Consider the following 24,070-nt stretch of genomic DNA (forward strand, 5'->3'; position numbering starts at 1 on the left):
TCGGGAAAGTACGGGGTGGGCTGCAATCTCAAAGGGTTCATAGCACATACAGGACGTGCTTGGATCAAGGAACAGTCGGAATTGCAGTTGTAAATTGTTGTAGTTGTGCTGGGAAAGTCCCTGAGCTTCAAGCGCTAATAGAAAGCACAGAAGCTGAAATCGTTATAGGTACAGAAAGCTGGCTAAAGCCTGAAATAAGTTCTGCAGAAACCTTTACAAAGTCTCAGACGGTGTTCAGGAAAGATAGATTAGGCAGAATTGGTGGTGGAGTGTTTGTGTCTGTCAGTAGTGGTTTATCTTGTAGTGAAGCCGAAGTAGGTACTCAGTGCGAATTCGTATGTGTGGTGGTTATACTTAACAACTGAATTGGCTCCTCCTACAGACCCCCAGACTCCGATGATATAGCTGCTGAACAGTTCAGAGAAAATTTGAGTCTCGTAACAAATAAATACCCTCACTCTAACGGTTATAGTTGGTGGGGACTTCAACCTTCCCTCGTTATGTTGGCAAAAATACTTGTTCAAAACCGGTGGTAGGCGAAAACATATTCCGAGATAGTCCTAAATGCTTTCTCCGAAAATTGTTTCGAGCAGTTAGTCCACGAACCCACATGAATTGTAAATGGTTGCGAAAACACACTTGACCTCTTAGTCATGATGCTATTAGCTCTGGACTGTTTGTGGCTGATACAGGGATTAGTGATCACAAGGTCGTTGTAGCTAGGCTCAATGCCATTTCTTCCAAATCCACCAGAAACAAACGCAAAATAAAAGCGGATGAAGTGTCACTAGAAGCCTTCCTAAGAGACAGTCTCCATTCCTTCCGAACTGACTACGGAAATGTAGACGAGATGTGGCTCAAATTCAAAGATATAGTAGCAACAGCAATTGAGAGGTTCATACATCATGAATTGGTAAGAGATGGAACTGATCCCCCATGGTACACAAAACAGGGCCGAACGCTATTGCAGAGGCAACTGAAAAAGCATGCGAAGTTCAGAAGAATGCGAAATCCCGAAGATTGGCTAAAATTTACAGACATGCGAAATTTGGCACGTACTTCGATGCGAGATGCTTTTAATAGGTTCCACAACAAAACATTGTCTCGAAATTTGGTAGAAAATCCGAAGAAATTCTGGTCGTATCTAAAGTACACAAGCGGCAAGACGCAGTCAATACTTTCGTCGCGCAGTGCCGATGGTACTGTTACCGACGACTGTGAAGGTAAAGCGAACTTACTGAACCCAGTTTTCCGAAATTACTTTACCAGGGAAGACGAACAGAACATTCCAGAATTTGAAACACTAACAGCTGCTAGCATGAGTTTCTTAGAAGTAGATACCTTCGGGGTTGCGAAGCAACTCTAATCGCTTGATAAGGGCAAGTCTTCATGTCTAGATTATATACCGATTAGGTTCCTTTCAGATTACGTTGGTACAATAGCTCCCTACGTAGCAACCCTTTACAACCACTCGCTCACCGATAGATCTGTACCTACAGATTGGAAAATTGCGCAGGTCGCACCAGTGTTCAAGAAGGGTAGTAGGAGTAATCCATTTAACTACAGACCTATATCATTGACGTCGGTTTGCAGTAGGGTTTTGGAGCATATACTGTATTCAAACATTATGAGTCAACTCGAAGGGAACGATCTATTGATACGTAATCAGTATGGTTTCAGAAAACATCGTTCTTGTGCAACGCAACTAGCTCTTTTATTCGTACGAAGCAATGGCCGCTATCGACAGGGGATCTCAAGTTGATTCAGTATTTCTAGATTTCCGGAAAACTTTTGATACCGTTCCTCAAAAGCGCCTTCTAATCAAGCTGCGCGCCTATGGGGTAACGTCTCAGTTGTGTGACTGGATTCGTGATTTCCTGTCAGGAAGGTCGCAGTTCGTAGTAATAGACGGCAAATCATTGAGTAAAACTGAAGTGATATCAGGTGATCCCCAGGGAAGCGCCCTGGGACCTCTGCTGTTCCTGATCTATATAAATGACCTGGGTTCTCTTAGGTCGTTCGCAGATGATGCTGTAATTTACCGTCTAGTAAGGTCATCCGAAGACCAGTATCAGTTGCAAAGCAATTTAGAAAAGATTGCTGTATGGTGCGGCAGATGGCAGTTGGTAAATAACGAAAAGTCTGAGGTGATCCAATATGAGTTCCAAAAGAAATCCGCTGGAGTTCGATTACTCGTTAAATAGTACAATTCTCAAGGCTGTCAATTCAACTAAGTACCTGGGTGTTAAAATTACGAACAACTTCAGTTGGAAAGAGCACATAGATAATATTGTGGGTAAGGCGAGCCAAAGGTTGCGTTTCATTGGCAGGACACTTAGAAGATGCAGCAAGTCCACTGAAGAGACAGCTTACACTACACTCGTTCGTCCTCTGTTAGAATATTGCTGCGCCTTGTGGGATCCTTACCAGGTGGGATAGGCGGAGGACATTGAAAGGGTGCAAAAAATGGCAGCTCCTTTTGTATCATCGCGTAATAGGGGAGAGAGTGTGGCAGATATGATACGCGAGTTGGGGTGGAAGTCATTAAAGCAAAGACGTGTTCCGTCGCGGCGAGATCTATTTACGAAATTTCGTTCACCAACTTTCTCTTCCTAATGCGAAAATATTTTGTTGAACCAAACCTACATAGGAAGGAATGATCATCAAAATAAATTAAGAGAAATTAGAGCTCGAACAGAAAGATTTAGGTGTTCGTTTTTCCCGCGCGCTGATCGGGAGTGGAATGGTAGAGAGATAGAATGAATGTGGTTCGATGAACCCTCTGCCAAGCACTTAAATTTGAATTGCAGAGTAGTCATGTAGATGTAGATGGGGGGTAAGATATGAAAGAGGAAGCAGCCTGGTAGAATTTTGCACAGAGCCCAACTTAATCAAAGCCAACACTTGGTTCAAGAATCGTAAGAGAAGGTTGTATACATGGAAGAATCCTGGTGATACTAGCAGGTATCCGATAGAGATTTAGGAACCAGGTTTTAAGTTGTATCTTACCGTTGTATAGTCTAAGAGGTTTCCAGGGGCAGATGTGGACTCTTACCACAATCTATTGGTTATGAACAGTAGATTAAAACTGAAGAAACTGCAAAAAGGTGGAAATTTAAGTACATGGGACCTGGATAAACTGACTAAACCAGAGGTTGTACAGAATTTCAGGGGGAGCATAAGGGAACAATTGAAAGAATGAGGGAAAGGAATACAGTAGATGAAGAATGGGTAGCTTTGAGGGATGAAATAGTGAATGCAGCAGAGGACAAGTAGGTAAAAAGACAAGGGCTAGCAGAAATCCTTGGGTAACAGAAGATATATTGAATTTAATTGATGAACGGAGAAAATATAAAAATGCAGAAAATGAAGCAGGCAAAAATGAGAACCACAGGAAGTGCAAAATGGCTAAGCAGGGTTGCCTACAGGACAAATGTAAGGATGAGGAGGCTTATCTCACTTGGGGGAAGATAGATACTGCCTACAGGAAAATTAAAGAGACCGTTTGAGAAAAGAGAACAAACTGCATGAATATCAAGAGCTCCGATGGAAACCCAGTTCTAAGCAAAGAAGGGAAAGCAGAAAGGTGGAAGGAGTATATAGAGGTTCTATGCAAGGGCGATGTACTTGAGGACAATTTTATGGAAATGGAAGAATATGTAAATGAAGATGAAATGGGAGATACGATACTGCGTGAAGAGTTTGAGAGAGCACTGAAAGACCTGAGTCGAAACAGGGCCCCGGGAGTATATAACATTCCATTAGAACTACTGACAGCCTTGGGAAAGCCAGTCGTGACAAAACTCTACCATCTGCAGACGAAATACCCACAGACTTCAAGAAGAATATAATAATTTCAATCCCAAAGAAAGCAGGAATTGACAGATGCGAAAATTACCGATCTGTCAGTTTAATAAGTCACGGCTGCCAAACACTAACGCGAAATCTTTACAGACGATTGGAAAAACTAGTAGAAGCCGACGTCAGGGCAGATCAGTTTCGATTCCGTAGAAATATTGGAATACGTGAGGCAATACTAACCCTACGACTTATCTTAGAAAATAGATTAAGTCTACAAATGCTAGAAACGTATGTTTCCCTTTCCTTAGAGTATTCCAGTCAACACTGTCAAAAGTTTTCTCTCTTTCAATTTCTGAAGGTGGCAGAGGTAATATACAGGGAGCGAAAGGCTATTTACAATTTGTACAGAAACCAGATGGCAGTTATAAGAGTCGAGGGGCATGAAAGGGAATCAGTGGTTGGGAAGGGAGTGAGACAGGTTTGTAGCTTCGCCCCGATGTTATTCAATCTGTATATTGAGGAAGCAGTGAAGAAAACAAAAGAAAAATTCGGAGTAGGTATTAAAATCTATTGTAATACTATCAAAGTTTTTATTTCATCTCAATGTCATCGGCAAACCTCACAGACAGCAAAGGACTACGAACAGCAGTTATGCGGAATGGATAGTGTCTTGAATGAAGGATAAAAGATGATGTCAACAAAAGCCAAACGAGGATAATAGAATGTTGTCGAATTAAGTCGGGTGATGCTGAAGGTATTAGATTAGGAAATGTGACACTTAAAGTTGTAAAGGAGTTTTGCTATTTGGGGAGAAAAATAACTGATGTTGGTCGAAGTAGAGAGGATATAAAATGTAGACTGGCAACGGCAAGGAAAGCTTATCTGAAGAAGAGAAATCTGTTAACATTGAGTATAGATGTAGGTGTCAGGAAGTCGTTTCTGAAAGTATTTGTATGGAGTGTAGCCATGTATGGAAGTGTAACATGGGCGATAAATAGTTTAGACAAGAAGAGAATAGAAGCTTTCGAAATGTGGTGCTACAGAAGAATGCTGAAGATTAGATGGGTAGATGACATAACTAATGAGGAGGTACTTAATAGGATTGGGGAGAAGAGAAGTTTGTGGCACAACTTGACTGGAAGAAGGGATCGATTTCTAGAACATGTTCTGAGACATCAAGAGATCACCAGTGTAGTGTTGGAGGGGAGCGTGGAGGGTAAAAATCGTAGAGGGAGACCAATAGATGAATACACCAAGCAGATTCAGAAGAATGTAGGTTGCAGTAGGTACTGGGAGATGAAGAAGCTTGCACAGGATAGAGTAGCATGGAGAGCTGCATCAAACCAGTCTCAGGACTGTAGGCTACAACAATATAAATTAAGAGAGCGCTATTTCATTTACTCTGTATCAACCTTAGAGAGTGACTTCTGCTACCTTGGTATTTATTTGATTGTTGTTATTTTAAAAGTGAAACCGATTTCTCATATGCTTAAAGGTAATTCAGTTCAATCTTTCAATAGTAAAAAATAAATGCTTCCCGTTTTCTAAATTTTGCATTAAGTTACACTGAGGTTACTGAACGTCTTTTTTTGCATAACATTTAACGTTACTTTCAAAATTTAGTGTTTCAGAATGAGTAACTTCAAGTAGTGGGGCAACTGATGACGCGATTGATGTTAGCTGATGACACGATTACCGTTATCCAAGATGGTGGCTTTTGGAGGGAAGATAGCTCAATTGCGCTACCTCTACTAACCTAAAAAAATGGCGGGAAAGAATTGGCTATTTCCACTAACCTAAGTCAACTCTTCCTAGGAAGTAGGCATAAGTCTTTATTTAAACCATTAGAGGTAGTACCACTATCAAGTGTTTTCGCCATGCTCTTGTCAAATGTTCACGAATTTTCCTCTAAGAGCTTACTCCTGCAGCTGATGCAAGTTATTATGATATTGTCACTCAATTCGAATATAATTTTTATAAATTTGTTTAAATAAGTTTAAATTTGATTAGATTTCTTTAAATTTATTATCTACCTACGGCATTAGTGTGTTACCACCACGAGGCTAAGATATAGGTTGTCGGTATGTTACATGAAATCATTCAACTCTACACATAAGTCCTTATTAAGCAGTTAGAGTGAAATTAACGTGCATTTTCCAAGAGGATTGTGGTACTGCCTCTAAGAGCTTATTCCCAGAAATCATGGGAGTTAGTGTTGTGTTGCCTCCACTAGAGCCTGCTCATTCAATTCGGATATAATTTGTTTAAATTTATTATCTACCTACAGCATTAGTGTCGTGTTACCGCCATAAGAGGCTAAGATATCGATAGCTCTATTACTTGCACTGGACATAAGTCCTTATTTAAACAATTAGAACCTCTACAACCATCAAGTGTGTTCGCCACCGTCTTTGAGAATGTTCACGAAATTTGCTCTAACAGTTTATTCTTGCAGCTGATGAGAGTTAGTATGGTGTTTCCTTTAAATTCGAATATAATTTGTTCAAATTTTTATAAATTTATTGCCTATCTACAGCATTAGTTTCATGCTACCGCCATAACAGGCTGAGATATGAATAACTGTATTACATGAACTAGACATAAATCTTTATTTAAACGATTATAGCACTACAACCATCCACTCTGTTCACGAAATTTGCTCTAGCACCCGATGGGAGTTAGTATCGTGTTTCCAATTCACTTCGAATATAATCTCTATAAATTTGTATTAATTTCTTTAAATTTGTTTAAATTTATTATCTACCTACAGCATTAGTGTTGTATTACCGCCACAAGAGGCTTAGATATCGATGTTTTAATAGCTGTAGTACATGCACTGTATCGACGTGACAGCGTTGTGTTTCGTCCTCGGATAATAAACATCGTCCGGGTAGAGTAGAGTGCGGGAATCGGCATAAGAGGGCGACATACGTAAAACGAGAGCCAGACTTTGACGCTCAAAACACCATATCTCTTCCACTGGCCCACAACGGAGCCGGTGTTGGTCTGTATTCTAGACGTTACAGTTCACACATAAGGCGAATCTGCAAGATGGGTTCTATGGAGAGTCCCTCGAATACCAGGTCGAACGTACACCAGGATCGAGCGTCACCGCGTTGACAGAGCACCATACTACGTTCCAGTGCACGGTAGGACACGTCAATTCGACGACATTAAACGACCGGCGGCGAAGTAGTGTGCGGCAGGTGACTGGCTGTTGGTAAGCGAGAGACGGGGAGGTTGCCGTACTCCAGGTAAAGCCTGCCAAAGCAGGAAAAGGGCACCCGTGTCTGACCTGAGGGTCAAGGGAACACGGTGCCAGGCCATCCGTCAGTAGGCCGGTGAGGCTGGTCGGTCATCGTCGAAAAAGCCTGCGGTGCAAACTAACAAAGAGAAATACTTCTCGATAGTGAACACTGAAAAGGCCAAGACCGGCCCGTTCTTTTGGAAGGGTGACGGAGTAATATCGAACCTTTAATATCATTCCAACGCTGACAAAGGAACCGAATGCGGCCACGATGCTCCGAGATATGTGTTTAGGCATCGGTAGTGTTTGCGCTACGTGCGGAATTCGCGATGCCCGATAGACGTTAACATATTCGGTCCGTTGATGTAGGTCCTACACACGAAGACGAAGATCCACAAGCCCAGCACTTGCAAGAGACTCCGATAATTGATGGTGGTCGTGCGTGAGATGTAGTCCGTGAAGTCGATACTGAGACAACGGATTTTATCGCGCAGTGCCACCCTCGCAGGTGTCATCCCACGCCAGTGTTCAAAACCATTGATTTATGTACATTTACACGGCATCTCGAAGCTTCGAAGTGGCTAACCAATCCAATGCTTTGCGAACATCACGTTCGTCACGAAGAGGTAACATCAGATCATCTGCATACGCAGTGCACCCAAAAATGAAGCCACCAAGAGAAAAACCCGTGAGGCGGTGTCGCAGCCCGCACAACAAAGGTTCTAATGCTAAGGCGTACAGTATTGTCCATAATAGGCGTACCTGTGTAACACAGCGACGAATTTACAAGGTGTTCGACAGTCTAACGTTGACAAGCGCTTTCCCTGTTGCGCCACGTAGGAGACGAGTAACACCTCGGAGGAAGCGTCGGGGTAATGCTTATTCTGAAGAACAGCAGTTTAGTACGTATGACTGACGTAATCAAATGCTTGACGAATATCGCAGCCAGAGCTCCCGATACGCGACGCACCTTAGCGAGGGCAATCAGCGGCACAGGGCGGAGCGGATATTATGCGTCCCACTTATTGATGACTCATCCATTGATAGGACACGGGATGTCGTACGCAGAATTCGAGCTGCTACTCGACGCGTGAAGTTTTTCGTATCACGGTTCAACCAAGTCAATGGTCGGTAGACTGTAGTACGTGAACCTCCGTGAGGTTTACGGATTGGGATGGTGGTACCTTCCACAAATGCAGCGGGATGTTGCGCCTCTATTGTCATGAGCTCTTGACATATAGTAGTCCAATAGGGCACCAGTAGTCTCTGGAACGTCCTATAAATCTCCAGAGGTAACCCATCCGGTCCTAGTAGCTCATTGGGTGGCCCTTTTCCTATGGCATCCAACATTTCTTCTTCAGTCACCGGTTCTAGCAGTTCCTGTTGGAGTTCCGGAGTAACCGCTGCGTGTGTCAAACCAGCGACAACACTAATGATCTCTTGATCAGATCTCGTCCTCGTGTACAGGTGAGAATAAGGGGTAAAGTATGCATTGCTTATGTCTCTTTGCGTGGCGTGACGGACGCCGTTTTCTGTAGTCACTTCATAGATCAATCCCCCGTGTATCTGCTCTCATTCCATGGCTATATGGTACATGCCCCCCCCCCCCCCCCCCCATGAACCTTGGAACTTGCCATTCGTGGGGAGCCTTGCGTGCCTCAGCGATAACGATAGCCGTACAGTAGGTGCAACAAGAACGGAGGGGTATCTGTTGAGAGGCCAGACAAACGTGTGTTCCTGAAGAGGGGCAGCAGCCTTTTCAGTAGTTGCAGGGGTAACTGTCTGGATGATTGACTGATCTGGCCTTGTAACACTAACCAAAACGGCCTTGCTGTGCTGGTACTGCGAACGGCTGAAAGTAAGGGGAAACTACAGTCGTAATTTTTCCCGAGGGCATGCAGCTTTACTGTATGGTTAAATGATGATGGCGTCCTCTTGGGTAAAATATTCCTGTGGTAAAATAGTCCCCCATTCGGGTCTCCGGGCGGGGACTACTCAAGGAGACGTCGTTATCAGGAGAAAGAAAACTGGCATTCTACGAATCGGAGCGTGGAATGTCAGACCCATTAATCGCGCAGGTAGGTTAGAAAATTTAAAAAAGGGAAATGGATAGGTTAAAGTTAGAGATAGTGGGAATTAGTGAAGTTCGGTGGCAGGAGGAACAAGATTTCTGGTCAGGTGAATACAGGGTTATAAACACAAAATCAAATAGGGATAAAGCAAGAGTACGCTTAATAATGATTAAAAAAAATAGGAGTTCGGGTAAGCTACTACAAACAGCATAGTGAACGCATTATTGTGGCCAAGATAGATTCGAAGCCCACGCCTATTACAGTAGTACAAGTTTATATGCCAACCAGCTCTGCAGATGACGAAGAAATTGATGAAATAAAAGAAATTATTCAGATAGTGAAGAGAGACTAAAATTTAATAGTCATGGGTGACAGGAATTCGACAGTAGGAAAAGGGAGAGAAGGTAACGTAGTAGGTGAAGATGGATTGGGGGTAATAAATGAAAGAGGAAGCCGCCTGGTAGAATTTTGTACAGAGCACAACTTAATCATAGCTAACACATGGTTCAAGAATCATAAAAGAAGGTTGTATACATGGAAGAGGCCTGGAGATACTGACAGGTTTCAGATAGATTATATAATTATAAGACAGAGATTTAGGAACCAGGTTTTAAATTGTATGACATTTCCAGGGGCAGATGTGGACTGTGACCACAATCTATTGGTTATGAACTGTAGATTAAAACTCAATAAACTGCAAAAAGGTGGGAATTTAAGGAGATGGGATCTGGATGTACTGAAAGAACCAGAGGTTGTAAGGAGTTTCAAGGAGAGCATAAGAGAACAATTGAGAGGAATAGGGCAAACAAATACAGTAGAAGAAGAATGAGTAGGTTTGAGGGATGAAGTAGTGAAGGCAGCAGTGGATCAAGTAAGTAAAAAGACGAGGGCTAGTAAAAGTCCTTGGGTAACAGAAGATATATTGAATTTAATTGATGAAAGGAGAAAATATAAAAATGCAGTAAATGAAGCGGGCAAAAAGGAATATAACCGTCTCAAAAATGAGATCGACAGGAAGTGCAAAATGGCTAAGCAGGGATGGCTATAGGACAAATGAAAGGATGTAGAGGCTTATTACAAAAAACTCGATGGTTTGTCACCTCATGGTTCCATGTCACAGACATCAGCGAAAGTTCTTCACCAAGTGTTATGCACAGATCACATCTGGATCACCAGTGACGACGGAACAGGCTAATATTGTTGCTCACATGCCAGTTGCGCAGTGAACTAGCTTTATTGCTGTACACTTGTACTGTGTTGAGGGACAAGGATAAAGTGATGGCATGGCGATGGAACTTGATGAGGTTTGTTTGCCATAGATACATTGACTCTGCACAAAAGAGTAAACAAGTAATCGGCAAATGAAATCTATTTATAATGTCCAGTAGCTGGTGAATGCGGTAAATGATGTTCTCACAGGAGTGCACCTTGAGGGCATACAGGCCTCAGTGATATGAGCATGTCGTCCGATCACGTGACCACGGAATAACAATGGACGTAAGTCTGGAGTGAAGCAAAGTTTCTTTATGAACCACCAGGCACACTGTACTTATGAACGAAAGCGAAATATGTGGACAGCCCTAAATAAAGCCAAACACATCAGTAGCTCACGTTAAGCTCAACCCAAGTAGTCCATGGCTCGTGCACCAGACCCAGAATACGTGTATACACGGTACTATAGCCCATCTCAAACTGGTTTGTTTTTTACTCCTGTGTGCATCATACCATTGCCATAATTTGGCCTAACAGAATATTTGCTTGTGAGTGGACACCACGTGCCACACGCTTTGCGCTGATTGCCGTCCACATATTTCTGCGGGACAGCTGTCGTGATAGTCACTAGGGGAAAGACAGACTCTGCGTACAGGAAAATTAAGGAGACCTTTGGAGAAAAGAGAACCACTTGCATGGATTTCAAGATTTGAGATGGAAACGCAGATCTAAGCAAAGAAGGGAAACCAGAAAGGTGGAAGGAGTATATAGAGGATCTATACAAAGGCGGTGTTCTTGAGGACAATATCATACAACCGGAGGAAAATGTAGATGAAGTTGATATAGGAGATATGATACTGCATCAAGAGTTTGACAAAGCACTGAAAGACCTAAGTCGAAATAAGGCCCCGGGAGTAGACACCATTCAATTAGAACTACTGACAGCCTTGGAAGAGCCACGCCTAATAAAACTACCATCTGGTGACCAAAATGCATGAGACAGAAAAATTACCCTCAGACTTCAAGAAGAATATAATAATTCCAATCCCAAAGGAAGCAGGTGTTGGCAGATGTGAAAATTACCGAACTATCAGTTTAGTAAGTCATGGCTGCAAAATACTAACGCGAATTCTTTACAGACGAATGGAAAAACTGGTAGAAGCCGACCTCAGGGAAGATCAGTTAGGAAATATTGGAATACGTGAGGCAATACTGACCCTACGACTTATCTTAGAAAATAGATTATGTCTACAAAAGCTAGAAACGTAGGTTTGCCTTTCCTTAGAGTAATCCAGTCAACACTGTCAAAAGTTTTCTCTCTTTGACTTTCTGAAGGTGGCATGGGTAATATACAGGGAGCGAAAGTCTATTTACAATTTGTACAGAAACAAGATGGCATTTATAAGAGTCGAGGGGCATGAAAGGGAATCAGTGGTTGGGAAAGGAGTGAGACAGGTTTGTAGCCTCTCCCCGATGTTATTCAATCTGTATATTGAGTAAGCAGTGAAGTAAACAAAGTTTTTATTTCTTCTCCATGGATTTTAATACCTACTCCGAATTTTTCTTTTGAGGTTCGGCGATGACATTGTAATTCTGTCAGAGAGGGCAAAGGACTTGGAAGAGCAATTGAAAGGAATGGATAGTGTCTTGAAAGGAAGATATAAGATGAACACCAACAAAAGCAAAACGATGATAATGGAATGTAGTCGAATTACGTCGGGTAACGCTGAGGGAATTAAAATAGGAAATGAGACACTTAAAGTAGTAAAGGAGTTTTGCTATTTGGGGAGCAAAATAACTGATGATGGTCCAAGTAGAGAGGATATAAGATGTAGACTGGCAATTGCAAGGAAAGCGTTTTTGAAGAAGAGAAATTTGTTAACATCAAATATAGATTTAAGTGTCAGGAAGTCTTTTCTGAAAGTATTTGTACGGAGTGTAGCCATGTATGGAAGTGAGACATGGACGATAAATAGTTTGGGCAAGAAGAGAATAGAAGCTTTCGAAATATGGTGCTATAGAAGATTGCTGAAGATTAGATGGGTAGATCACATAACTAATTAGGAGGTATTGAACAGAATTGGGAGAAGTTTGTGGCACAACTTGGCTAGAAGAAGGGATCGGTTGGTAGGATCAAGGGATCACCAATTTAGTATTGGAGGGCAGCGTGGAAAGTAAAAATCGTAGAGGGAGACCAAGAGATGAATACACTGAGCAGATTCAGAGGGATAGAGAAGCATAAGGAGCTGCTTCAAACCAGTCTCAAGACTGAAGACTCCAACAACAACAACGTGGGATATGGAGGGCAGTCGTTGATGATTCCCACCATTTGACGAGTACAAATGATGGTCCCTTCACAGAGTTGATGTGCTCGGTTGACAGTCATCTGTGGAGCCCGTGTTTGTGGCATAACGGAACACTACCTGAGGATGGCGTAATAAAACTCTGTGATTCCCGGGGGGGGGGGGGGGGGTGTCAGGGATTTTCTCTGCGACGTGATGACCGGGTGTTGTGTAATGTCCTTAGGTTAGTTAGGTTTAAGTAGGCACAGTCTACACGTGTCTCCAACTGACATTCCGGTGAGATCAGGTAAGCGGGCAGCGGCTACGCCACAGTAGTTGTCGTCGAAGCCTGATGGTACAGGCGTAAGCAGTGTGATCAGTAAATGCAGCTGGCCACAACTCGGCTGCCTTGACTGCATCCTCGAGAGAGCGGGATGTATACATCCTATTAATGTAGACTGGCAATGGAAAGGTAACCATTTCTGAAGAAGAGAAATTTGTTAACATCGAGTATAGATTTATGTATCAGTAAATCGTTTCTGAAAGTATGGAGTGTAGTCATGTATGGAAGTGAAACATGTACGATAAATAGTTTGGACAAGAATAGAATAGAAGCTTTCGAAATGTGGTGCTACAGAAGAATGCTGAAAATAAGGTGGATAGATCACGTAACTAATGAGGAGGTATTGAATAGAATTGGGGAGAAGAGCAATTTGTAGCACAACTTGACTAGAAGAAGGGATCCGTTGGTAGGACATGTTTTGAGGCATCAAGGGATCACAAATTTAGCATTGGAGGGCAGCGTGGAGGGTAAAAATCGTAGAGGGAGACCAAGAGCTGAATACACTAAGCAGATTCAGAAGGATGTAGGTTGCAGTAGGATCTGGGAGATGAAGAAGCTTGCACAGGACAGAGTAGCATGGAGAGCTGCAGCAAACCAATCTCAGGACTGAAGACCACAACAACAACAACAACAACAACAAAACATTTTTGCAAGCTCGGACCATCTGGTCCGTCAGAAACTATCACATTCATTTTTCCATACACTCCTGGAAATTGAAATAAGAACACCGTGAATTCATTGTCCAAGGAAGGGGAAACTTTATTGACACATTCCTGGGGTCAGATACATCACATGATCACACTGACAGAACCACAGGCACATAGACACAGGCAACAGAGCATGCACAATGTCGGGACTAGTACAGTGTATATCCACCTTTCACAGCAATGCAGGCTGCTATTCTCCCATGGAGACGATCGTAGAGATGCTGGATGTAGTCCTGTGGAACGGCTTGCCATGCCATTTCCACCTGGCGCCTCAGTTGGACCAGCGTTCGTGCTGGACGTGCAGACCGCGTGAGACGACGCTTAACCCAGTCCCAAACATGCTCAGTGGGGGACAGATCCGGAGATCTTGCTGGCCAGGGTAGTTGACTTACACCTTCTAGAGCACGTTGGGTGGCACGGGATAGATGCGGACGTGCATTGTCCTGTTGGAAGTTCCCTTGCGTTCTAGGAATGGTAGAACGGTGGGTTCGATGACGGTTTGGATGTACCGTGCACTATTCAGTGTCCCCTCGACAATCACCAGAGGTATACGGCCAGTGTAGGAGATCGCTCCCCACACCATGATGCTGGGTGTTGGCCCTGTGTGCCTCGGTCTTATGCAGTCCTGATTGTGGCGCTCACCTGCACGGTGCCAAACACGCATACGACCATCATTGGCACCAAGGCAGAAGCGACTCTCATCGCTGAAGACGACACGTCTCCATTCGACCCTCTATTAACGCCTGTCGCGACACCACTGGAGGCGGGCTGCACGATGTTGGGGCGTGAGCGGAAGACGGCCTAACGGTGTGCGGGACCGTAGACCAGCTTCATGGAGACGGTTGCGAATGGTCCTCGCCGATACCCCAGGAGCAACAGTGTCCCTAATTTGCTGGAAAGTGGCGGTGTGGTCCCCTACGGCACTGCGTAGGATCCTATGGTCTTGGCGTGCATCCGTGCGTCGCTGCGGTCCAGTCCCAGTTCGACGGGCACGTGTACCTTCCGCCGACCACTGGCGACAACATCGATGTACTGTGGAGACCTCACGCCCCACGTGTTGAGCAATTCGGCGGTACGTCCACCCGACCTCCCGCATGCCCACTATACGCCCTCGCTTAAAGTCCGTCAACTGCACATACGGTTCACGTCCACGCTGTCGCGGCATGCTACCAGTGTTAAAGACTGCGATGGAGCTCCTTATGCCACGGCAAACTGGCTGACACTGACGGCAGCGGTGCACAAATGCTGCGCAGCCAGCTCCATTCGACGGCCAACACCGCGGTTCCTGGTGTGTCCGCTGTGCCGTGCGTGTGATCATTGCTTGTACAGCCCTCTCGCAGTGTCCGGAGCAAGTATGGTGGGTCTGACACACCGGTGTCAATGTGTTCTTTTTTCCATTTCCAGGAGTGTATAAACTCCGTTACTCGCTCGTTACACTCGAAGGACAGATGTTGAATGGGCCGAAACGAGCTGCCGCATAACAGCGTAGTTGCCTGCCAACTTCGAAAGAAGGTAGGTGCGGTCCCTAGCGCAACTTATAACATCGTCGAAAATCAGTGCGGACGTGAGAGCTTTGGTACACCCTGTTAAACAAACGGAAAAATGGAGGCGGTACAATCGGAGAGCGATCCACCTTCACCAACATGTGTAAGCAATTTATATATGAATTACAAAACACTAATAATAAAAAATGTTGCATGGCGCGAGATTTTTTTTTATTTTTCCGCCTCTCCCGACACGCTTCATATACCCTGCGCTGCTTGTGCTGCTAGTTAGTTGGTTAGGCATTCCATAGATTTTTTTATTTTGTTTATTTTTTATTTAATTTTTGTTCATTGTATCTGCTCGGGGCGGACGTCGCAAGACACCCGTTTCAGTTCGTCGTTGATCCATTAACTCACTTTTTTTATTACAGACGGCAGCTAACACATTCCTCCCCCCATGAACCATGGACCTTGCCGTTGGTGGGGAGGCTTGCGTGCCTCAGCGATACAGATGGCCGTACCGTAGGTGCAACCACAACGGAGGGGTATCTGTTGAGAGGCCAGACAAACGTGTGGTTCCTGAAGAGGGGCAGCAGCCTTTTCAGTAGTTGCAGGGGCAACAGTCTGGATGATTGACTGATCTGGCCTTGCAACATTAACCAAAACGGCCTTGCTGTGCTGGTACTGCGAACGGCTGAAAGCAAGTGGAAAGTACAGCCGTAATTTTTCCCGAGGACATGCAGATTTACTGTATGATTAAATGATGATGGCATCCTCTTGGGTAAAATATTCCGGAGGTAAAATAGTCCCCCATTCGGATCTCCGGGCGGGGACTACTCAGGAGGATGTCGTTATCAGGAGAAAGAAAACTGGCGTTCTACGGATCGGAGCGTGGAATGTCAGACCCATTAATCGCGCAGGTAGGTTAGAAAATTTAAAAAGGGAAATGGATAGGTTAAAGTTAGATATAGTGGGAATTATTGAAGTTCGGTGGCAGGAGGAACAAGACCTCTGGTCAGGTGACTACAGGGTTATAAACACAAAATCAAATAGGGGTAATGCAGGAGTAGGTTTAATAATGTATAGGAAAATAGGAATGCGGGTAAGCTACTACAAACAGCATAGTGAACGCATTATTGTGGCCAAGATAGATTCGAAGCCCACACCTACTACAGTAGTACAAGTTTATATGCCAACTAGCTCTGCAGATGATGAAGAAATTGAAGAAATGTACGATGAAATAAAAGAAATTATTCAGATAGTGAAGGGAGACGAAAATTTAATAGTAATGGGTGACTGGAATTCGAGTGTAGGAAAAGGGAGAGAAGGAAACATAGTAGGTGAATATGGATTGTTGCTAAGAAATGAAAGAGGAAGCCGCCTAGTAGAATTTTGCACAGAGCACAACTCAATCATAGCTAACACTTGGTTTAAGAATCATGAAATAAGGTTGTATACGTGGAAGAACCCTGGAGATACTAAAAGGTATCAGATAGATTATATAATGTTAAGACAGAGATTTAGGAACCAGGTTTTAAGTTGTAAGACATTTCCAGGGGCAGATGTGGACTCTGACCACAATCTGTTGGTTATGACCTGTAGATTAAAACTGAAGAAACTGCAAAAATGTGGGAAATTAAGGAGATGGGACCCGGATAAACTGAAAGAACCAGAGGTTGTAAAGAGTTTCAGGGTGAGCATAAGGGAACAATTGACAGGAATAGGGGAAAGAAATACAGTAGAAGAAGAATGGGTAGCTCTGAGGGATGTAGTAGTGAAGGCAGCAGAGGATGAAGTAGGTACAAAGACGAGGGCTGCTAGAAATCCTTGGGTAACAGAAGAAATATTGAATTGAATTGATGAAAGGAGAAAATACAAAAATGCACTAAATGAAGCAGCCAAAAAGGAATACAAACGTCTCAAAAATGAGATCGACAGGAAGTGCAAAATGGCTAATCAGGGATGGCTAGAGGACAAATGTAAGGATGTAGAAGCTTATCTCACTAGGGGTAAGATAGATACTACCTACAGGAAAATGAAAGAGACCTTTGGAGAGAAGAGAACCACGTGTATGAATATCAAGAGCTCAGATGGCAGCCCAGTTCTAAGCAAATAAGGGAAGGCAGAAAGGTGGAAGGAGTATATAGAAGGTTTATACAAGGGCGATGTACTTGAGGACAATATTATGGAAATGGAAGAGGATGTAGATGAAGACGAAATGGGAGATACGATACTGCGTGAAGAGTTTGACAGAGCACTGAAAGACCTGAGTCGAAACAAGGCCCCCGGAGTAGACAACATTCCATTAGAACTACTGACGGCCTTCGGACAACCAGTCCTGACAAAACTCTACCAGCTGGTGAGCAAGATGTATGAGACAGGCGAAATACCCTCAGACTTCAAGAAGAATATAATAATTCCAATCCCAAAGAAAGCAGGTGCTGACAGATGTGAAAATTACTGAACTATCAGTTTAATAAGCCACGGCTGCAAAATACTAACGCGAATTCTTTACAGACGAATGGAAAAACTGGTAGATGCAGACCTCGGGGAGAATCAGTTTGGATTCCGTCGAAATGTCGGAACACGTGAGGCAATACTGACCTTACGACTTATCTTAGAAGAAAGATTAAGAAAAGGCAAACCTACGTTTCTAGCATTTGTAGACTTAGAGAAAGCTTTTGACAATGTTGACTGGAATACTCTTTTTCAAATTCTAAAGGTGGCAGGGGTAAAATACAGGGAGCGAAAGGCTATTTATAATTTGTACAGAAACCAGATGGCAGTCATAAGAGTCGAGGGGCATGAAAGGGAAGCAGTGGTTGGGAAAGGAGTGAGACAGGGTTGTAGCCTCTCCCCGATGTTATTCAATCTGTATATTGAGCAAGCAGTAAAGGAAACTAAAGAAAAATTTGGAGTAGGTATTAAAATTCATGGAGACGAAGTAAAAACTTTGAGGTTCGCCGATGACATTGTAATTCTGTCAGAGACGGCAAAGGACTTGGAAGAGCAGTTGAACGGAATGGACAGTGTCTTGAAAGGAGGATATAAGATGAACATTAACAAAAGCAAAACGAGGATAATGGAATGTAGTCAAATTAAATCGGGTGATGCTGAGGGAATTAGATTAGGAAATGAGACGCTTAAAGTAGTAAAGGAGTTTTGCTATTTAGGAAGTAAAATAACTGATGATGGTCGAAGTAGAGAGAATATAAAATGCAGACTGGCAATGGCAAGGAAAGCGTTTCTGAAGAAGAGAAATTTGTCAACATCGAATATAGATTTATGTATCAGGAAGTCGTTTCTGAAAGTATTTGTTTGGAGTGTAGCCATGTATGGAAGTGAAACATGGACGATAACTAGTTTGGACAAGAAGAGAATAGAAGCTTTCGAAATGTGGTGCTACAGAAGAATACTGAAGATAAGGTGAATAGAGCACGTAACTAATGAGGAGGTATTGAATAGGATTGGGGAGAAGAGTAGTTTGTGGCACAACTTGACTAGAAGAAGGGATCCGTTGGTAGGACATGTTTTGAGGCATCAAGGGATCACAAATTTAGCATTGGAGGGCAGCGTGGGGGGTAAAAATCGTAGAGGGGGACCGAGAGATGAGTACACTAAGCAGATTCAGAGGGATGTAGGTTGCAGTATGTACTGGGAGATGAAGCAGCTTGCACAGGATGGAGTAGCATGGAGAGCTGCATCAAGCCAGTCTCAGGACTGAAGACAACAACAAACAACCTTATTATTATCATTCTTTATTAATTTACTTACCTTATTAACCATCCTATCCCTATCAATTGAGATATGGAAAAATACAAACGAAAATAATAACATCCGCTAGGATTCTCCGATTCCCAGCCAGTTAGTTACCTTAGCTTTTCCGCTATCGCCGCTGTCGGCGAAAAGCGTTTACCATGTGGGTACAGGAGCGACAATTGTAAAAGTTTCTTTCCTCGATTTTTGGAAAAGTTTGCGTTTGCGGACCCCATACCTGATGATGAAAAATGCTCTATTTACAATTATCTATCGATCGCTCTAATTCTGAGTCCGTTGCTCGTCAAAACCTTTAGGGTTGATTTTCTCAAAATTGCGGGGGTGTTGACCCAAAATATCTTGGAGTATTTCATTTTAGGTTCTACACAAGCAACCTGCCAAATTTGAGCCGAATCGGTTGGCCGTGTATGAGGCCTTCCCCTTGTTAACCAGGATCGGCGACTACCTGCCCGCGCCTATCATCCGTCCCATACATGTCCGTCCTGCACACACATAATTGTGGTGCAGTAGATACATTCTACTTTACCACACTCGTCTCTAAAATAACCCGTGTTCAAGACGGTGGAAATACGAGGGTCTCTAGAATTTACCCCGAAATTCTCGAGACACTACAATGCCTTCCAGAATGCTGGAAGTTAGCAAAGTATAATTATTAAATTGTCATTACTTCAACACCCCCATCAATTTAATACTTTCCTTAACTACCCGTAAAATTCACTATCCCCAGCTTTTGACATATTTTACCAAAAGCAACTAGGACTGGACATTTCAGTAAACTGCCATTTGTTCCTCGGAGCTAATGTATTGAACATTTAGATGGCCTCGCCCTGTATAAAGACCAACAGCCGTTCTATCACATTTCGTTGTCTCTGATGAACCCTCACCGTCGAGGACAACATACTGCGTACTATTATTCAAGAAGTTTTCGAGCCATTCACATTTCTGTGAACTTATTCGAAATGCTCGTAGTTTCTTTAACAATTTGCAATGGGGCACGATGTCAAATTCTTTCCGGAAATCTAGAAATATGGAATCTGCCTGTTGCCCATCATACATAGTTCTCAGTATGTCACGTGAGGAGAATGTGTACAGGGAGTCTGCAGCAATCAGAAGTTTGGGATATTGGTCTCTAATTTTACGGGTCCGTTTCTTTACCTCTCTATATACTGGAGTCATCTGCGCTTTTTTTCCAGTCGCTTGAAACTTTACGCTGGGCGAGGGATCTACGACAAATGCAGGTAAGGGACCAATGACGTATAACACTCCTTGTAAAATCCAAAACCTATAACAATATTAATATACAGAAGAAAACGCTGCGATCTTATGCACCATCCTAATAGCTTGCGATCTCAGAATTTGCGGCGTGAGGCACCGTCACACGTCGCGAGGGCCAGGGAAGACCACCCTCCCTTGGAAAAAGCACTTGCATTAACGTGCCTGTATACTAGACTTGCAGTCATTACGACACTCGCTTTCTAAGTGGCGCACACATTCCGCCAGTATCACGGTTATCGCCTGCTCGTTAGACAGCCAGCTATACACGCCAGCTCCTATCTAGCTCAGCTCCACCTGTCTGTCAAAACAGTGCGCATATAGCCGCGCCAGTCTCTCGTACTCTGCGCGAGAAAATTCAACATTTCTTCTTTTAAAATATGTAAAATTAAATCAATACGTTTTTCAGTTTACTGCAAATATTACTTTTTGAAGCACTGTAATCATTTTCTTTCTTTAACTACAAATAGTGGGGATAATATGAAAAATGTTCTCAAACATAATTTTGAGTGTCGAGTGTAGAGTATATACGAAATTTGGAAGGCTTCCTAACACCAAACGCTGACTGGAAGTATCTTGTATGATGAGGGGCCCTGTAGTCTGCAGGTTGACAGAAACTGTTCCGTCAGTGGAGGCGCGCCTATTTGGTAAAACATCCACACCACGTCTCCGTGCGACTTATCGCCAGCCACGGGTGGGTCTTGCACCTGTCCTGGAGAGTGGTGGCGTGTTTCAGCCCGAATTAATGGAGCGCTCTGTTAGTTCAGAGACAGGTCTCCGTGCCGGCGCTGACGCACGGCGTGGTAGGAGGTCCGCAAAACCTCAGGCGTGGTGGGGATGTTTTGGACTTTGCGAGGGAAATAAGGAATCAACTTTTACATTAGTATGGCCAGTGTAGCGGGCTGTGTGTAGCCTTCTTATCTTGAGAATCTGCAACTCTATTGGAATTTTCGTAAGAATCTTTACATACTTCTGCAGAACTGATATTTTTCATGTTCATTAGTGAATGACGGCGCTGCTGTTATTACGCAGTTTAATCTTAGTGATTCAGCTCATATAATGTGAGTTACTTTTTCGTTGTTTAATGAAGCTGTTTAATTAAACAGTAATAAAGTACCCAATATCAATCTGGAAATATCCACCAGGCTGTGGCTAAGCCATGTCTCTACAAAATCCTTTCTTCCAGGAGAGCCAGTTCTGCAACGCTCGCAGAAGAGCTTCGGTGAAGTTAGGAAGGTAGGAGACGGGGTACTGGCACAATTGAAGCTGTGAGGACTGGTAGTGAGTCGTGCTTGGGTAGCTCAGACGGCAGAGAACGCCGTGAGACAAATATCCCGAGTTCGAGTCTCGGTCGAGCACACAGTTTTAATCTGCCAGGAAGCGCCAGTAATAAAGTAAACTTTCATTACATCAGATTGTTGCTGCTTACAAGTGATACTCCATAGTAATGGCCCATACGAAGGAATGAACACCGCAGCTGCAACAAATCCCAGCCACCAGGTTATTCGATGAAAGCTGCCTCGTTGTGGGATTGTGGTTCTGGCTCGGAACCTGGGTCATTTTCTTGCAGGTATCGCCAGTTTTTCTCATCCAGATCGCTGCCCGAGTCAGAATGTGTGGCATGAGACCAGCCATGCGTAGCGGTCCAGATATGAGATGCACACAGACGTATATCTCATTAAGGATATTATGAGTGCAGTTACCATCTTAGTTTGGTCGCGGTACGTGGTAGTGGCTGAGTGAAGTAGGCAAAATCCGCGAAATATGGAGCAATAAATACTCTTCGGTAATACTAAATAATATGCACTGAAGCGCCAAACAGACTGGTATAGGCATGCGTATTCAAATACAGGCTGAATACGGCGCTGCGTTGGCAACGGCAATATAAGAGAACAGGTGTCACGCTCAGTTGTTAGATCGGTTACTACTGCTACAATGACAGGTTATCAAGATTTAAGTGAGTTTGAACGTGATGTTATAGTAGGCGCACGAGCTATGGGACACAGCATCTCCAAAGTAGCGACGAAGTGAGGATGTATGTGTAGTGAACCGTGAATATCAGGAATCCGGTAAAATATCAAGTGTCCCACATCGCTGCGTCCGAATCATTTAACGAAACATCATCGATATGGGCTTTCGGAGCTGAAAGCCCACTCGTGTATCCTTGATGACTGCACGACACAAAGCTTTACGCCTGCACTAGGCCCTTCAACACCGATATTGGACTACTGGTGACTGGAAATATGTTGCCTGGTCGGACGAGTCTCGTACGAAAGAACAGACACCATTGCTGACCTGAGGCCGTCTAGAACGAAATTACGATTGTATTAATACCTTGAGCTGCTGACGGGCGTTGACGTTTAGCAACGGGGACTGGTGAAAATGTGTGCCCGACCGGGATAGAGCGTCCTTCATGTAAGCAGGAGATCCCGGGTTCGAGTCCCGGTCGGGGCACACATTTTCACCTGTGCTCGTTTATATATATCAAAGCCCATCAGCAGCTGAAGGTGTTAATGTAATTCTAACCTCAGACATTAGTCGAGCCATGCCACGTCGAGTTGCGGTACTTCCGTGTACTCACGGGGGCTTTACACGATGTTAGGGAGGTGTCCCAGTTTCTTTGGCTCTTCAGTATATATGACTTAGGAGCATTGCCATATATGTAAAAGTGTTTTGATTGTATCACTTATGATGCAATTTAGTGGTGATAGAGTCTTCAACGTGTTTCATCAGTACTGTGGTGGCCTGAGGTGAGTGATTGTGGTTGGCAGATACCTCAGTGTACTGTGGGATGTAGAACACTTAGTTCTCTCAGAAAAGGCTATATTCTCTATTACCTTTGAACTTTACCGCATTACTTAATATACACGCTTATACAATCCTCTCCCTGTTGCATCCATACTGGCATTAACGTTGCGTTACGCGACATATTTAACAGCAGTAATACTCTCTTAAAATAATGCTATTTAAATGAAGCTCGAAATGCGAGGAAGCTGCCTTATGTCATTAGGCATGTACTTTTCATTGCATATATGTAATATATTGTTTTCATAATATTTTCTTACAGACTATATTTGCAGTTACTGACGGAAACGCGCAAAATCGTGAAAAGCATTATACATATGAAGAAAAAGCGAAATGCTTATGCGAGATCACTGTAGAGAATCGTTCGGTTACTCATTTGTTTGTTACGAGTGGTTTTACCTCGTAGTATATCTGGATTTTTTTTTCTTTGTGACTCTGTTGATTGTCGGCAAACTGCAATTAACGAAAACGCACTGGAACATTAAAAACTGATATATTTATTAAAGTTTGAATAATGAAACTGGGCAAGCATCGTATGGCGTCTGTCAAATGAAACAATAAACGCATTTTCATATGTACGGTAAAGTTCGTAAATCACAGAGTATGTAGCTTTTCCTAAGAGTATTTGTTGCTCAGTATTTCGCGAATTTCTGTTCGCCACACTTATCCACTGTCACGCACCAAGACAGAAGTCCCTTACTATCTTACTAACAGCGCGAGACCAAGCGATAGCTACGAACATAACAACGAGTCGGTGGCAGTCCGTCATGCAGGAAAGTATGTAAGTAAAAGAAAGAAAAGAAAAGAAAAAAGAAACATTCCTACGGCCTACGCAGACCATTGTTTCCCAATCGCGGTAGATGGCGCTGTAATTGACAAATATCCACTGTGCCTGTTTTTGCATTTAAGACACAAATCATTTGATTCTAAGTTTCATTTACGATGTAAATGTAAACCTTTCTGTTCAAAAGGTACATACTGATCTTCAGAAATTGCTTGAGTGTGTTGTAAATTTGTACGGGGCAAATAAAAGACATTTCTAGCAAATAAGCTACTTGTATGGTAACG

This window comes from Schistocerca gregaria, unplaced genomic scaffold (assembly GCF_023897955.1).
Source record: "Schistocerca gregaria isolate iqSchGreg1 unplaced genomic scaffold, iqSchGreg1.2 ptg000308l, whole genome shotgun sequence".
In the NCBI taxonomy this organism is placed as follows: Eukaryota; Metazoa; Arthropoda; class Insecta; order Orthoptera; family Acrididae; genus Schistocerca; species Schistocerca gregaria.